Genomic DNA, 18040 nt, shown 5'->3' with positions numbered 1-18040 from the left:
GAATCATCGAAAAATTACTGTGCAGTACAATTCATTTAGTATTGTTTGTTTGAATCTTCCCATCGATGTGTTAGGACTGCAACTGGTCAGTCTCTAATTGGCATATATGCATACTGTGCGTATTGCCTCGATATAGCCCTAATTCACAAGCATGGTAAACAAAGACGGATAGTGGCTATCAGTGGAATCCAGGACAAAGCATGTTTCGTCCTATTTGGGACTCGTCAGCTGGATGGACCTGCATCTCAGATTTGATGTTCACTCTGGGACTCGAACCCAGTACCTTTTGCTTCAAACGCCATCGCGTTATCCACTCTCCCACTGAGTCCTGATAGCCATAGGATGAAACGCACGTCCTGGATTCCACTGCTAGCCACTATCTATCTCTGCTTACTGTGTAGTACAATGTTTAAAAAAATATTTTAACTACAGGTTAATGTGATTTTCATATACAAAACAATGTTTAAAGTGCTTGCATAAAATTCTTTTGGAAACTTGAAACAAACAAACACAATGATCTGAATTAAAATAAGATTATAAATCGATGTGATCATGATAACTCTTGAATAGTTGCTGAGAAAACATACTTGTGTAAATAGTAAGTTTAAGTTTTGAACTAAAGTAGTTTCTATTTCAAGTACCTATTCTTGATCAAATAAATTGATCAATTAAGTTTGTCTTTCGATTAAAAGAAATGACTAAGGTTCATAGAAAGAAGAACAGAACTAGATAATTTACATGGATTATTAAATGTATGCAGCGAAATGAATAAGTAAACTGCATTTGAAAAGTATCGAAAGTAAACTACATCATATATAGATAGACCAGATAAGTTAAAAGCTAAGTAACACTTTCTCAACTATCTAATAATAGGATTTGTTGAGATTTATGTATCCTGTATGGATTACTTGAATGTCAATCATTTCGTTACAAGTTTTGTAGAACTAATGAGTTGCAACTAGCGATGGGATTTCACAACGCAGGTTAACTAGATGTATTTGTGTCCAAGTGTTGATATTCACATTGAGACTTTAATCTACTACTTTCCTTATCAAACTTTAAATCATTATCCACCGAGCTGTTAAGTCCATATAAACACTAACGTATTTAACAAATATGTGAATATCAACACTAGGATGCAGTCACAGAAAGGTAATGGGTCTCAAACAGGAAAAAACACGGATCTTGTAATTCATTACTAACCACCACCTATATGTTCTATATTAACTGACAAATATTAAAAGAAAAAAGAACAGTCAATAGCTTTCAGTCATTCAACATCAAACAAAACGCATACTGTACAACGAAGAGTCTCTCAATCCAATGATAGTTATGGAGATTGATTAACATCAAAGATTAAACAACATGATGTCGGCTACTCTTAAATAATCAACTGACAAACCGCGTTCCCATTCAATTCAAGGTTAACTGGATGTTTATTATTAATAGATACTCAAAACATTTAACATTGAACTAATGATAATTTACAATCATTTTTATGATTACCCCCCATAATAAAAAAAATGTAATCACCCTTGGTTTAACATACTAATCGAGAAAAGAAAAAAACACACATTTGACGGGATTGATCAAACACAACTATTATTATTATTATTATGTTGTTACTAATATTACTCATCTAGTCAATAAGTACAATAAATCAATAATAATAATAATAACAAAAGTCATTGTATTAGTAGTAGTAGTAGTAGTAGAAGTAGACGTTTAACTCATCAACTAAAATTTTCAAAGTTTTCCGCTTAATCAGAACGGAATTTATTGATTATCTATAAAATATAATACAATCATATGATTGAAAATAACTATAATCACATACCATGAATAATTGAAAGCAGAAGGAAGACAATTTTGTAATAGCAGTGAATAATAGTGATGATAATAATAATGTAAATCTTCATTTGAATTTACTGTAATACAGATAAATTTACTATTACAAATGTAAACGAGGACAATATAAACAAAATGTATATAAACCTGTTGTATCAAATTGATGTTTTTAGTAATGGTGAGACTATAATTTATAAACGAGCCATTCAGAAGCCTCTGGGGGATTTCAAGGTCATGGCGCCAGAGGATTTTAAAGAAGAAGTGACAATTAAGCGGCTACAATAAATGGGATTACTAAGAAGTTTCTTTATTTGTAATTGCAGTAACCAAATGACTCGTAGACCTTGTGCAGACTATCGTGATGTTGTCCTTCGATGTAATATGTTGGACGAAGACCTTCGCTAGAATAAGAACCTTTTTCGCTCAATCCAGATTGAGACTAAGATAAATTATAATAATTATCGCGAACTGTATAATAAAAGCACAAGTAACATTGGCTGCAATATTCACAGATGTTACTGAAGCTTTGGCTATTTAGTTGTATGAGTATTGTAAAGATATATGCGTAATAAGAAGAAAAGCTTACACAACTAGAGAACACACAAACAGTATTGTAGCTATGTGGTCGAGGCTAAGAGAGTTTTTGCGACCTTATAATCGCTCCAGAGATCAACTATTATGGAACCATATGGATGAATTTCACTACCATATGCATTACGATTTTGGAACCTTTGAACCTCTTTCTAACCTTGACAAGTTTTTGGACCATGTAAAAGAAGTGTATCCACTTGAATTCTTTGGTTTTGTATAATGTATTTTTAATTTATACTGACTTTTAACTGATTAGCTAATATTTCTCAAGTTCACTTAAGATTCCTTCAAAGATCGTCCATAAATTATAGTCTCGCCTGAAATATTCCAGTATATATGGTTCAAAATTCATTATCTATTTCTATTCAATATTCAATTTATCGGAAGCTATCAGATAATAAACTTGTTTTATCAATATTTATATTTATTTTAATGCATTAACTAATCCTAGATACAATAGAGATTTAAAGACATACAAATAATGACTAGTAACTAGTGAAATGAATTTTAAAGCAACAAGACTAGTCGAAATCGATTGGTTAAATAGGTAGTTTGATGATATATTGTGTACTTTATCCCATATTTTGATAATGTTCCGTTCTCGAACTATATTATTCAATTATAAAGCTTTAGTTATTGCACAAGATAACATCAGATAACTAATTATTCTAATGGCCTATATTCGTATGTACATGTTTTTTTTTCATGGACTGCTTTCTTCAGTCGACTTTTGATTATTTGACGACTTGATCCTCATCATACGCATTTGAGAATTGGTTCTATATTGATAAATATTTTGATTGTATACTTATCTGAATTCTATATCTTCCATAGTATTCTTGATATTTTCATAGTACATAGTTTTTTAGTATTTTAGCAACATTCAATAGTAATCGAAATGTATTGATACCACTAAAAGTACATCATGTCCTATTTTTGTTATTCTCAGTTTTTATCTACATGTGTATATGTATTTGCCAAACGAGTTATATTTAGGATTATCCAGAAGTAATCTTTGTGAAGAAAGTTTTTACTTATTTCGGCTATGCTTTTAACAATAGCATCCGAAGTATTTACAAAGAGTAATACTGGACAAATGATCTTACATCCTGTTGTTAAATGGTTATCAACATTAATAGAAAATAAGAATTTTCCAAAATATATCAGTTTATTCAGATATGACCTAATATGCATGCTATAAGTAGTAAAAGGAAAGAAAGAATTATTGAATAGTACTTAATAAGTAATAAGTAATGTGCTCATTAGTGACTAGCTTCAAGAGGTATTTCCTAGAGTTCTAGTGGGGATCGGTAACCAATGGAGTTTAACCGGGTCTATTGTGACGTAGTAACTCACTGAAGACAATGGTGGACGGTCGCTCAATTTCATGGATTAGTTGAAGTTAGACATCAACACCGTTGGATGCCGGTCGGCTCAGTTGTCTAGTGGAAAAGCGCTCGCGTGCGAGACCGATAGGTCCTGGGTTCGAATCTTGAGAGGTGGGATCGCGGATGCGCACTGCTGAGGAGTCCCACGATAGGAAGAAACGGCCTTCCACTGCTTCCAGGTTTCATATGGTGGTCTAGCTTCAATTGACTCATGATTTCAACCATAAAATATCGTTTAGTCATACATCATCTTATAGTACTTTAGGAAGTTTTGATTACAATCAAAGAGAGGATTTTCATTAACAGCTGATTAATTGTTTAAAATAAAAAAATCACTGGACAGATGCATCAACCCAGTCTAAGCTTTACCACCAACAGAGTACAATAATATCACTTACAGAATTAAACCAACTAAATATTACAATTTTAAACTGTATAATAACCAATGCTGTGATTACATTGTTTCCAGTTGTAATCCAAAATGGTATCAGTCAGGGACGAAATCCTTCTTATAAATTTACACTAAACACTGATGTGTGTAAAAACCATAATCCAGCCTTAAAAAAACTTAATAAATTGCTGATGAAGAATTTGTCAAGTCTCTTTAAGTAAGACGGTTATCATCTGTGACCTTAAGTAACTATCACACATTATTTTGAACTGACAGAAGTTATGAATGTAAAAACATATGTTCCGACTCTATTAACTAAAAATATTTCCAGTTGAATTTACGATCTAATCTGGACCACCATTGTAAACCTGGAATCAATGGATGGTCGTTTCGTCCTAGTATGGAACTCATGAATCCAATTGAAAATCCTACAAACTACACAAATCTCCATAGTGAGAAAAATTATTGTATTCATCATGAGACTTGAGAGCATCGATTTCAATCTAGGGGAAAAGTATTTTTGTTTACTTGCCTGTCTTAAACTAGAATATATTGATGTTTAAAAGCTCGTTATATTTCGCTGGTCCTCCCACTAAAATTTATGGCTAAAAAATAACTAACGATAAATAACAACAGACTCGATGCAAATTTCTCACTTGGTTATTCTGTTCAGTAAAAACTGGAAAACTACAACTCATCTAATTAATTTAAGAAATATACTATGGATTATTGAATGGTTACTCCACTGGAAATCGAAATGTTCATCGACAGGTCGGCGGCATGTTTTACCAGTGTAATGAACGAAGACTTGGTCAGGGTAAACCAATCAGGAAAATTATGCAGAAACATAGGATTAAAAAATCAAACCAATGGGAGATAAAACCAAAACAAAGAACAAATCAGTGACAGATTTAAGGTCAACAAGAACCAACCAACATCGAGGTGTACAAGACAAGCTGTAAATCACATGTGGAAAAATTCAAACACTTCACTTCTGCCCGAAGTTTGTGCTGATGATGTCGTTCAGAAAGACAATGAAAGCTCCACGACCAAGCCATCCAGCTCAGAGAACAAAACTCCATCTAAACCAGTTTATTTTATTAGGCTTAGTTATACACTTCATTTTTAAAATCATAAAATAAAACACTTAGTATTGTTTGTTTGAATCTTAACATTGATGTTTTAGGACTGCAACTGGTCAGTCTCTAATTGGCATATATGCATACTGTGCGTATTGCCTCGATATAGCCCTAATTCACAAGCATGGTAAACAAAGACGGATAGTGGCTATCAGTGGAATCCAGGACAAAGCATGTTTCGTCCTATTTGGGACTCGTCAGCTGGATGGACCTGCATCTCAGAGTTGATTTTCACTCTGGGATTCGAACCCAGTACCTTTTGCTTCAAACGCCATCGCGTTATCCACTCTCCCACTGAGTCATGATAGCCACTTGCTTGTGCAATGGGGTGACGTTTAAATTCAACTTAGTATTGTTTGTTTGAATCTTCCCATTGATGTTTTAGGACTGCAAATGGTCAGTTTCTAATAAAACAATACACTGAATCGATAAGGCAGTCGCTATCTTTAATAATCATGTAGAATACGTATGGATCAGTAACGAATACATAAAAATTTAAAATTTTCCACCGAAAGTAAAATATCGTATTAGCAAAGTCTTCATCTAATATACTCTAAGTGGCCTATTAAATAGTAATAATCATTTTCACCATATAAATGTTTAGAGAGGAAAGTCATTTTAAATTACCCAAATAAACTGTAAAACTACTTATTATTGTCAGTATAAATTGTCCACAATAGGGTTTAATATGCAAACAATCTGATAACTAATCTAATCACGTTTTAATCCTCTATATAATCTGCCATTTACTGATCTTGAGCTGATTATCTCAATATTACCATTTAGTTACAAGGTTTTATTAGAGTTGGATAATAGAAATAAAAGATACTGGATTCGGGTCTCATTATAAACATCAATGTTGGGATATAGGTACATACAGCTGATGGGACCCGAATATGATAAAACATGAGCCTTGGAATTCATTGATAGCTACAATCCTTGTGATTAGATAGCTATATTGAAGCAATCCCTATGGAATACACGTATAATAATAAAAGACTGGTGATTTGCAGTCTGTAATATTGTGATGTGATCTACTTATATCCTCATAAGTAGTATATGGTGATGGTCAAACATATAATGTATTTTGGTAGAAGACCGATAAGGAAAGAACTGAAATGAAGCGCAATTGGTAGGAAAATGCACAAACAATGAAATTAGAGAAGATGGATTGATATTCACAGAAGGAAGAGTGAAGATTGAGACAATTGATTGTTATCTTGCAAATTAACTGTTTACTGTATGGTTATCAGATCTTAGTCAGATAGTTTGTAATTTCTGCTTAGTTACATTCGATTGTCCCACCCGTATTTTGTTCACAACTATATCAGTAATGGAAAAATACAATTCCTCATAGGGAACTAATGTTTAAAGTGATCATGCTTATAGTATTTCCTTTTAATCTTATCCTAGAAACACAAGTGTCAATTACATTGTCATCATATTTTAATCTGTCACATGAGAAGTTACTCGAATGACCACTTAAACATATATGTATACAAAACAATATTAAGTATAATGTAAAGGAAAGATGAAATTTATCAATCTCTGTCACGTCATATGGTTATAATGATGAATACTATCTCTGACTAAATGAAGAAAACTTTTAGGATTGTAGAAATAATAATGATGCTATATGTATATACATCTCATTGTATTTTTGACATCTTATAAAATTACAATTGTTTTATGTTTGTTTAAGGAAGGAGTAAATGATGTTGAACACTTGTGGTAAAAACATCAGTTTGATGGCATCAGAAGTGTTTTGTTAACGTAATCTACCTTAAAAAAGAAAATCAATCAAACATAGATGTAATTTCCAATAGAAATAGATTTTAGTTGAGACAATAATAAAGTCGGATAAGCAGGAGATATTTATATAGATCTGCGGTGATCGGATAAGAATCGGTGCTTTCAACGTGGTATGGTCACCGGAAAAATTATTCAAACCATTTAAAAAAACGCTAATCGTCTATATAGATCCTTTCAAAATTTGGCTGTAGTTGATATTCACTAGTTCGATTGATGTCAAATCCCTTATTGATGGAGTTTTATCATTATGGTAGTGAGACAGTTCTCATTAACAAAAATGAATGGCAGTTGAGTCATATTTCAAAATGACAGGTTGAAAATGTAGGTGACTGAAATTTTACATAATTACTTGTAAATAATATAGTTCTTATGAAGTATGAAAGGATGAAGCTTGAGAATGTCGTAGAATCATGATGAGGAGTTGAAAATATAGACAAAATAGTTGTTTAGTGCTATATAGTTTTTCGGCTGATACAAGTTAGGGGTGGAAAAAATTTATAGATTGAACATAGTTTCATAATCTGTTCAACTAGAAAAAGGAATTGTTAACATGTTCCAAAGATATTAAGGGTTGTGCACTAAATATAGATGTATATCCGCGCTGTATTTTGAAACAAAACTGAACAGCCAAAAATATATGGGAAGTGAATTAGATCCATAATGATGATGAATGAATGTGAGTTCACTGTTACAAACGCTATCAATCCGTATAACTTTAAGTCATAATACAATTAGTGTTGATTTCATTAATGAACTCTTAGGATTAATAGAACTGACCACATACACTCTGAACTTTCATTATTACGTTTAGGGTGTGGCAATAATCTGTGGATACGCATAAAAAAGATTCAATTATTTTAACATATTTATGGATTTTTCTTAGAATGACCATGTTCTACACTTGTAAGGTACTTTGATTTATAACTATCCAGTAAACAGTAATAATAAAGTTTACCAACAACTATGAAATGGATTCTGATAGCAACCAGCTGCTCAAACTACACTAAGTATTAAGTAGGTTAATCTTCAATTCCAGAGGTTGAACATCAATTGTTTTATTCAATAAGTTTTTTGTAGTTGAGATCATGAGTCAATTGAAGCTAGACCATCATGAAAAACCTGGAAGCATTGGACGGCTGTTTCGTCTTATTGTGAGTAGAGTCAGGTATCTACCACAGTACAATGGAAGTTGATCGCGCAATTTCGTGGATTGGTTGAGGTTAGACATTAACACTGTTAAATGCCGACTCAGTGGTCTACCGGTTAAGTGCTCTGGCACGAGACTGGTAGGTTCAGGGTTCGAATCCCACGAGGTGGGATCGTGGATGCGCACTGCTGAGGAGTCCCACAATAGGACGAAACGGCCGTCCAGTGCTTCCAGGTTTCCCCTGGTGGTCTAGCTTCAATTGACTCATGATCTCGACTATTACAAAAATCCCTACGAAACCTCCTTCTGATTATTCAATAAGTGACTGTCATTTCATACGATAACTCAAAGAGAACTACAGTATCTCCCATTAAGTTGATCATCTAACCAACGTGGTCGACCAGGCTAATTTGCAAAAACCAAAAGATACTTTCAGTATCCGTTACTCATTACTCTCTAGTTAATCAATATCATCATTATTCTCAAAGTATTGAACAGGGTAAAATAAGCACAGTTTATACATATAAAGGTATTCAAAATGTCTTCTATTGATGATGATTATTACAAAATATTCAGTCTAAGATTATTATCATCATGGCCACCCGAAAAAAAATACAGTCCATCAATAAAAATTTTGTAAACTGATACAATTTGCATATAAACAAAGGGGGAAGATAAATGTATTGTTTTGGGCAGCTATGGTAACAATAAAAATGAGCGCTATAATATTTATGAATCCCATATTCAGTACGTCATCTATCCTATTTGGTAATATATTATTGGTTTCAAATGGATGAAAATCAAGCGACAATAACAGATAACAAGTGAATAAAAACTTCGCCTGAAGCTCTTTTAGAGTTACTGCCGGTCCCAAGCCCGGGTAAAGGAGGAGGGTTGGGCATGGGGTTAGAGACCCCATCCTGTAGAAAAACTAACTCGCTCAAAGAACGCTAACCAGAAAAAATAATTCAAGCCATTTACACTCTGCCCTGGGAGTTGAAGGAATAAGCAGATATGAAAAAGATGAATAACAACTAGAAAGAACTGGAAAAGATTGCCCAGGACAGAGTTGGGTGGAGAATGCTGGTGGGCGGCCTATGCTCCTCGACGAGGGGTAACAGGCGTAAGTAAGTAAGTAAAAGACTCAAATTGAGTTGGGAGGAGGGAGATTAGAATTTACTAACCAGAACACTTGATAGCTAGTTAAAACAAGCGTAGCGAAATAAACAATTGGTTTATCATTGTGATGCACCACAAATCGCAACCCTTCATAACAAATGATCAATATTTTAAGCCATTAGCTCTGGCGCAAGACTGGTAGGTCCTGGGTTCGAGTTTCGCGAGGCGGGATCGTGGATGTGCACTGCTGAGGAGTCCCATAATAGGACGAAACGGCCGTCCAGTACTTTCAGTTTCCCATGGTGGTCTAGCTTCAATTGACTCATGATTTCAACTATGAAAATACTAGTATAGAGGTTGTGGAGAATGTTGAGTATTATCGACATCATAAACGGACCTAAGCTTCGTTTATTTACTGTAAATTTTGATTCATGCCGCTACATAGTCCGGATAACTTTTTAAAAATAATTATTTCGATTAATCAGAATAAATTATTCAACCCCCTCACCGTCTTTTTATTGAATTTTTAGATGTGGTTAAAATTGTATTCAGGGTGGTGAGTTTTCGCTAAATAATTCCTCACAGTCACAGGGCAGATGTTGTCTTTTAATATTCCTGGGACTTAGTATACCATACGGTACTGAAAGCAAACAGTTGTATCTATTGCCGATTTGTCAGTAGTCAGCATCTCCGTTTACTTATGCTTATTGATAGGCAATATTGTTATTATCTTTCAATGTATATACCTTTGAATAAACTTTAACTCATTTGGCAAATTACACAAGCTCAATGGAAATTATTGAAGTGGATAGTTTAATTCATAGACTGATCTTAAATAAACAATCAATAGAATCAAGGAAGTACAAGGCATTTATTCCGGCTTGTTGTGAGGTGATGGATACTCTCAATTGAGTCCAATACCGTGATAAAATATCTGTACAGTGCTTCCTGGCTTTCAATAATTTCATAACTAAGATCAGTCGAACAATTAAACTATGAAATTATTTTTTTCAACTGATTCTCTTTAATCATATGTTAGATTAACATTTATTTATAATTTTTCATGGATGAAATCATGATTCAGTTGAAGCTAGACCACCATGGAAGATCTGGAAGCACTGGAAGGCCGTTTCGTCCTGTTGTAGGACTCCTCAGCAGTGAGCATCCATGATCCCGCATCGTGAGATTCAAACCCAGGACCTACCAGTTTCGCGACCGAGAGCTTAACCACTAGACCACTGAAACGGAATCCGATGGTGTTAATGTCTAACTTCAACTAATCCACGAACTTGAGCAACCGCTCACCAATTGTCTTCAGCGAGTTCCTATCTCACAACAGATGTGGTTAAACTCCACTGCTGAGGAGTCCCACAATAGAACGAAACGGTCGTCCAGTGCTTTCAAATTTTCCATGATGGTCTAGCTTCAATTGACTCATGATTTCAACTATGAAAATTACTGAAATCTCCACATAACCCCCTTCTGATTTATTTCTAACCAGGAGGCTTCCCATTATATATACATACATATCTATATATATATCAACTGAGATAAATTTTTTATCAAATTTATTTTCATCATACATTTTATTGCATCAAAAATATAAAAAAAACGTAACAAAAGATTGGAATGTATAACTTAGAATTGTTCAAATAACTAAATTTTGGAAATGATAAGTCTCATCATCACATAACTTTATTTTTCCGTTGTTTTTTCTTTTTTCTTTTTTTTTAAATACTATGGCTACCATAGAAGTAACTTAGTGATAGTAACCGAATAGTATATATAGATACATATATACCTTCAATATGTACGTTTGAACAGTTAAAAGAAACAATTTTTTTTACATCAGATTGTTTTAAGTTTATTCAAACATTGAATAATCAAAACCATTCATCATTTGAAAAGATTGTTACTATGATTATTATTATGGTTAGTGATAGTACTGATCGAAAAACTCTTGATTCACTCCTTTCATTTGATTTTATTAACAATCAAACTAGATCAGACTAGATTATCTTTGATTATAAAAAGGATAAAAATGTGACTTGTTATTGATGCAATTAACACCACAGTAAATTTTTTTTGGCGACTAAATGATCTCAATGATGATATTCATGATTGAAATCTTCTTATTCTTAATTGATAGATGTATATCCTTTAAAAAATTGTATTTATATAGTCACAATTCAATAAGTGATTTAAAATTGATGGATTTTGGTAAAAAGTGGAATCGTACATTCGCTTTTTTTCTTATTTGGAACTTGTCAGCTAAGTGTACTTGCATATCAATGTGAATATCAACACAGTGATGGAGTAACACTTAGTTGACTAGTCTCAAATAGGAAGAAATGTACGACTTGGATCACTGAAGACAACCACGAATAGATGAATCTATGAGTTATCTTATAAGCTCAAAGTATCATTTATGTACTCTCATAGGTATAACTCACTGAATGACGAGGATACGAATCCCATAGGGAATAGTTCATTTAAGACAAAAAGTACAACTAGTTGAGGAGTGTAAGTTAGCACAAAACCAAAATCCAGAATATCTTGCTGAATAATCTCTTACTTCATGTACAAGTGAGCCATTTAGTTAACCCACAAGTAATGGAAATCGGCCTGTTCTGATAAGTTTATCAGTAAATGTTTTCAGAGTCATGTCATCTTTATTTATCATTATATTCTCGATGAGCGATTTGTTCTATTGGTCCCATAGTCACAGGACCGGTTGATCTTTTACGTTTACGTTGATAAATGAAACCCATATGAGTATGTCTATTAATTGTAAATTAACCTGGATCCTATGCCTCTAGAAATTCCCTGACATTCTTTGCATTTTCACCATTTAGGATCCCGATATTTTCCCAATCCCATTCCTGCTTATGGCTGCTAGTATGTAATAATATGAGTCGTTACATGTCTAATTCAACTACCGATTCGTACTCATGTATGCACAGATAAAGAGGGAGTCCTTTTTGTCCATTCACTTAAAAAGATATCAGAACTGGTTGATTCACCACTTGTGGGTTAACTTGTACATGAAGTATGCTCTGATGTTGTTGTTGTTGTTTAGAACAACGATGAATGTCTCATAAATAAATCACTCACACCAGAAAACATAACACAACGAAATCCAGATCTGAGCTACAAACGTCTCCATCAGTTGGAAACCTCTGCACAACTGATCATACTTATTGAAACTAATAAATATTTATCATAATCTCTGACAAATAATTGATTCGTATGCAAATGAAAATCAAGAATCTGACAACTGTATTCATTGTAGTGTTTCTTAAATTTATAATGGTTTATTCTGTATATGATAAACAATTTGTTTTCTTTTGTCACTACCTCTTTCGATTCATGACTTTAAAGTGATATGAAAGATAATACTATCCTATTAGTAACATCTATTTCACGAAACATTCTGATTGTAATCTCAAATACATTCTTGATATATTTAGTTGATATCTACAATGAATATTATGCTTCCAGATATATTTATTTATTATTTGATAAAATTTCATGGGTAATAAACTATCATAGTAACTATCCTACAATCGATTTTGAGTATGGTTAATTTTGATTAAGCCTTTTTATTAATTCACTTAACAGACATCGTCATTTCGATAGTAACAATTTGCATATTTCTTTGTACTGTTATGACAACTAGAGTACATGATACTCTAGCCAAAAATGTTCATTGCTGAAGTATCATTAGATGATTCATACTCCTCCCCATATATGTATGCACGCAAATCCTATTATCAGCTTTTGTTTTGTTTTGCAATACCCTTATTCAATTTGACTATAAATTGCCTATGTAATTGCTTGCGTTCGCTGCACTGCTTACGCAAAACCATTACATAACTCTCACAAACCTTTTTTTGTCTTTTTATTTTTTATAATTATTTGGGCAGACTCATTTTTATTATACCACTCTTTTGAACCTTTAATAGTTATGCAATGACTCTTTGTAGCATTCGTAATCGTTTCCGGGTATTGGTAGAGTGGTTGATTAGGTCGTTCTCGACCATCCACGATTAACCGCTCACGTTAGTTTATGGAAACAGTCCCATTATCCAGGAGGTACGAAGAGGATGTGTGAGTCGGATTTTGCATCCGTAAATACTTTAATCGATCTTACTCCATGTAGAAAAAAGAAGTACCAATACATTCTCTTCAAGAAAGCAATATCATGAAGAACAATTATTGATTGGTTTTAGGAAAAAATTCTCATAGGAATTTATACTGTACAATAAATCTAGCATCTTAATTAAGTGATTGCTGAAGAAAGAAAATGTGAAAATCACGAGATTTTTCGTAAAAACATATGACGTATGTATATAAAAAAGATTCTAAACTCATTACCTCGAAACATATGTTTTAATGTCAGCTGAACTAATATGAGTTATCATAACACGTTAAGTATTTCACCGTTTAAATATTTCTAAGAAGGATGATGATGACTATGATTAACATTTTCCAAATATTTGAAAATCTAACTTGCTCAGATTATGGTAACGGCTAGAGTTAAAAGTAGTTGGTTTCATGAGATATACTTTCAACATTTGGCCCCCAAATGCCCTGGTATGGCCGAGAGTGGGGAGAGTCCGCTCTCCCTCTCGAAATGCTCTCACATGGCCACGCGTATATAGCATCTACCAGGGAAGTCCTACTCACTGTCTTCTCACACCACGGGTGTTCTTTACGAAGTTGAGAGAACGAAAAGTGAATGTCCAGCGCTTTAACCGGGTTGGTGGACACGGAAAGTCCACCTAGGGGAGTTGGAAAACCCTGATTCCAAACCAATGGTGTACATGGGCTCCAGTATCCCGAGGGAACAAATGGCGTATGAACCAATTGTTGGTTGCGAGCTACCATGCGACTGCATCTCCTTACAATGCTCCATTGCCTTGTGGATCAGACCTTTAGGTCAAAGGCTACGGGTGTGGTCCCTAAGAAAACTACGTGCTTCATTTTGGGCACCTAGTCAGTATCTCAGCCCTCACACAAATCAAATGAGATTTGTGCGGCGCATATGTATCTGGTGCTTCCTTGTACCAATATTTATGTGTTCAAATAAATAAATAAATAAATTCAACATTTGAATTGTAGGCTTGGATTAACGCGACCTACATCATTTTGGGTAAAGGGCATTAGATATCACCAAGTATGTTTATATATATCTAGAAGCTGAGTACAACAATGTAAGCATCATTTAACGCCTATGGCTACAAACAGTTTGAGATAAGATGTTATAATATAGCCTAGGTTATCCTATGCATTTAGTGTAAATCAATTACAATATTCAGATCAATTTTTTGTGTGCATAAAAGTTTTGACTCATCACACCTCTTATGTGTGTTTGATGTGATAGAGTTGTTTAGTTCATAAATAATTATTCAAATACAAGACTTTGTAGACACAGAAACACCATTGCAAATGAATGAAATAAGATCTATAATCAATTATAGAACTCGTAATTAAGGGAGAGTAACCTATATGGTTTTCTGAACAGACATATGCATACCGTAAATTAGGAACATGGATCACTTGGGAGAAACTTCTGTTCACGAAGCCACAATTCGATGGTGATACAACTCGTGATTATACGACAGACCTACTAGAACAATGAAAAGAACTTTTAATCCAGGTAATCTCTGTTTGTTAATCTTCATTCTATTCACGGTAGTCCCATAACTGAAGGATAAATTATCAATTTCTTCCAGATCTTCATGTAATTATGCATTCAACTACTTCTGTAGAGAAAATTATACTGGATTTACGACCAGACCACTAAGCCGACGAGATAACAAGTATTTCACTTGGTGTATTAGAAATAGTCAGAATGAAACCATGCACCTCTCCTTTTTATCACACTTACTTCATAGATAAAACCAAAGCGTTCACAGTGGTTCATCTTATAACATGAAATCTTTTGATTGGGGTTCGATTTTATTCCCCACCCCTGGCAGAACCTGTAGGACACCAGGCTAATAGCTCCACTTTCTACATTTAAGAAAGTTTTGTAGCATATCTATTACTTCCTTAATTAAATGACTTAAGAGACGATTCTATCATTTGTTTACACCTTTTGATTATTTTTTCACTCTTTCCATTTCTTTCCTTCATTATTTATGTGTTTTTCACAAACTACTTGCATATTTCTTATTATCAGAAGGGGTTTGGTGGAGATTTTAGTAATTTTATAGCCTTGAGATCACGAGCCAATTGAAGCTAGACCACCATGGAAAACCCGGAAGAATTGAACGGCCGTTTCGTTCTATTGTGGGACTCCTCAGCAGTGAGCATCCACGATCCCGCCTTGCGAGATTCGAGATTCTTATTGCTTAATTTTTAATCTAACCATTATCTTAACAAGTTTATTATTTCTAGTTTTCACTTACTTCATGTGTTGAAATAATTATTTAAGTTATCATCATTCTCATGACTAGTACACATGTCACTTTACTACCAATTCACAATCTTTAATTATTATGTTATGTAATTAATTATGCAATCAATCTCAATGTTAATGTTAACTCACAAACTGACCTAATTATTTTTCATATGTATATCTAAATATCACTTCTATCAGAGTTAAACCTGATGAAAATCATATTAGAAACAGTATTGTTTACTTTAAAGAAGAAAGATGTATCTGTAAAATCTTAGAGAATAAATTAGAAGTAAATCTAACACTTCGCTCGACAATCTAGTCCTAGCTTTGCAAAGAAACATAATCAAACATCAAAATGATCTAACATAAATAGGTACATGGTTCTTCGGTCAACTGTATACTAAATAGGTCATCCAATCATCTTAACAATATTTAAAGTAAGTATTTGCTTTAGTGTGTTTGATACATGTAGTGTGTAACGAAAAGAGTGTTAAGATAACAGATTGTATGTATTCGTAAGTGGATCTGAGGTGTGAGAAGAAATTTCATTCACTAATTTTATAGCCGCTGATTGTATTGCTTGCTTATATGCGTTGCTCCATGAGACGGTTACTGATTATCAATTATCAGATTAAACCTACCCTGGTTACATTAGCTTATTATCCGAAGTGATTACGCTTCAAATTTTCACATTAATTTGATTGTTATCATCATCATTGTCTACTCTTACCCTCCATTTCCAGTCCAGTTGACCTTTTATTTTATTTTTATATATAGATGTTCTTAACACCTGTAAGACAAAGTAGAGAAGTAAGACAGGGATATTTTTGAGTTTAAAACTGGACTCACAAATTCCATGTTGAATGTTACCCTTGATCTCCATTTGCAAGAAGTCAAACCGATTTTTGTAACATGTTTTCATCTAGATCGCGGAACAGAACAGTTTCATCCCAAGGTTATAATCCCAAACACATTAGCGTTTCAACATTTGATATAGAATTGAAGAAACGACCGGTGTTGTGGTTTTACAACTATAAACCAGTTACACCTTCTATATTTGAATCGTCCCTCGGTCGGTTAAAATCAGAAGTCAGATGCGAAGAGATTGGAAAGATATATTTAATCCGTTATCAATATATCGAGAAGCGTTTACTCTAATCTGGCTATTGAACGTAGGAAATTTTTCCCACGCCGTTCTGTAACGTGATCTGGTGCGGATGCATGACTGAGCGCCTTCAGCTAAACAAGTTCATTAAAACCAATGTGGTCAGCATCCAATCTCGAACACTTAAAAAGCTATTGATTTTGGGGAATTATTTACATCTACAGATCACTCCCCTCCTAGTGAGGTAGTGATGACCCTAAGACGTGACCAGCCAGAAGTTTAAACTCAACGAGTTTGTCGTTGATAAACACTCTTCTGATAGCTTGCTATGTTTAGCAGCGTCTGGTCGTCTTTCCTTACGATAAGGGGCCATGAGGTACAGCATAGTAATCGTAAAACAAAGTACAATAGAAATCTCGGTTCTTTGTAAACTTCATCGTTCTTTTCCAGCCGTCCTGGGAAGGAAAAAATTAGAACGTGTGAGTGCATGTCGAAATGCACTCGTACTTGCATAAAGACACAGGGTGAGCGGCAAAGAAAAGGTAAAAAACTAATATGCTTGCGACTAGAAAAAAAGTGTTTTTTTGGTTTATATATATATATATACGCTCATAAGTAAAAAAAGTGTTTCGTTTTTTTTAAATAAATATATAAAAATAAGCATACTGAAAAAAAAACTTTTTCATAATAAATAATGCGAAGGTAGTACAAGATAAAGTTTGTGTCTTACGTGCGATAGTCGTTTAGGTGTTCCGGAAATCTTACTCTTCTCCCAGAACGCGTTGTCTTATGTTTAATTTCCGACGTTGACGAAGTAATAAGGTGTGTGTCGGCTGTCGTGTGGGGTACTACAAGTGTAGGAACCATGTCGTTCAATTGAACCGAAAGAAAATCGACGTAAATAGGATTTCCTTCTTAGTACTCTGCTTTTAGGCGATCGATACTGATGCTATCGTTAGTGCTATTCTTATCGACTACATAGTACTTAAGTTCATGCTGAAGATCTTTGAAGGGTCCTTCATATGCTGATTCGAGGGGTCGTCGATGTGAGTCTAGGCGAACGAAGACATGTGTATTAGTTTGAGATTCTC

The 18040-nt window shown here is 33.8% G+C and overlaps 1 protein-coding gene and 1 non-coding gene across 3 annotated transcripts in view; both read right to left on the bottom strand.

The window, feature by feature from the left end:
- The window catches only part of Smp_169700.1 (hypothetical protein), a gene marked incomplete at its 5' end in the record, with an annotated part of 54998 nt that overhangs the window by 17824 nt on the left and 19134 nt on the right, over positions 1-18040 (bottom strand). The gene's annotated exons all lie outside the window — the stretch shown is intronic.
- Smp_tRNA_01131_Gln_TTG.1.1 lies at positions 259-325 on the bottom strand. The gene has a single exon. It is a non-coding gene (tRNA).

Source organism: Schistosoma mansoni, chromosome 3 (genome assembly GCF_000237925.1).
Source record: "Schistosoma mansoni strain Puerto Rico chromosome 3, complete genome".
In the NCBI taxonomy this organism is placed as follows: domain Eukaryota; kingdom Metazoa; phylum Platyhelminthes; class Trematoda; order Strigeidida; family Schistosomatidae; genus Schistosoma; species Schistosoma mansoni.
This window is presented reverse-complemented; position numbering and strand designations above follow the sequence as displayed.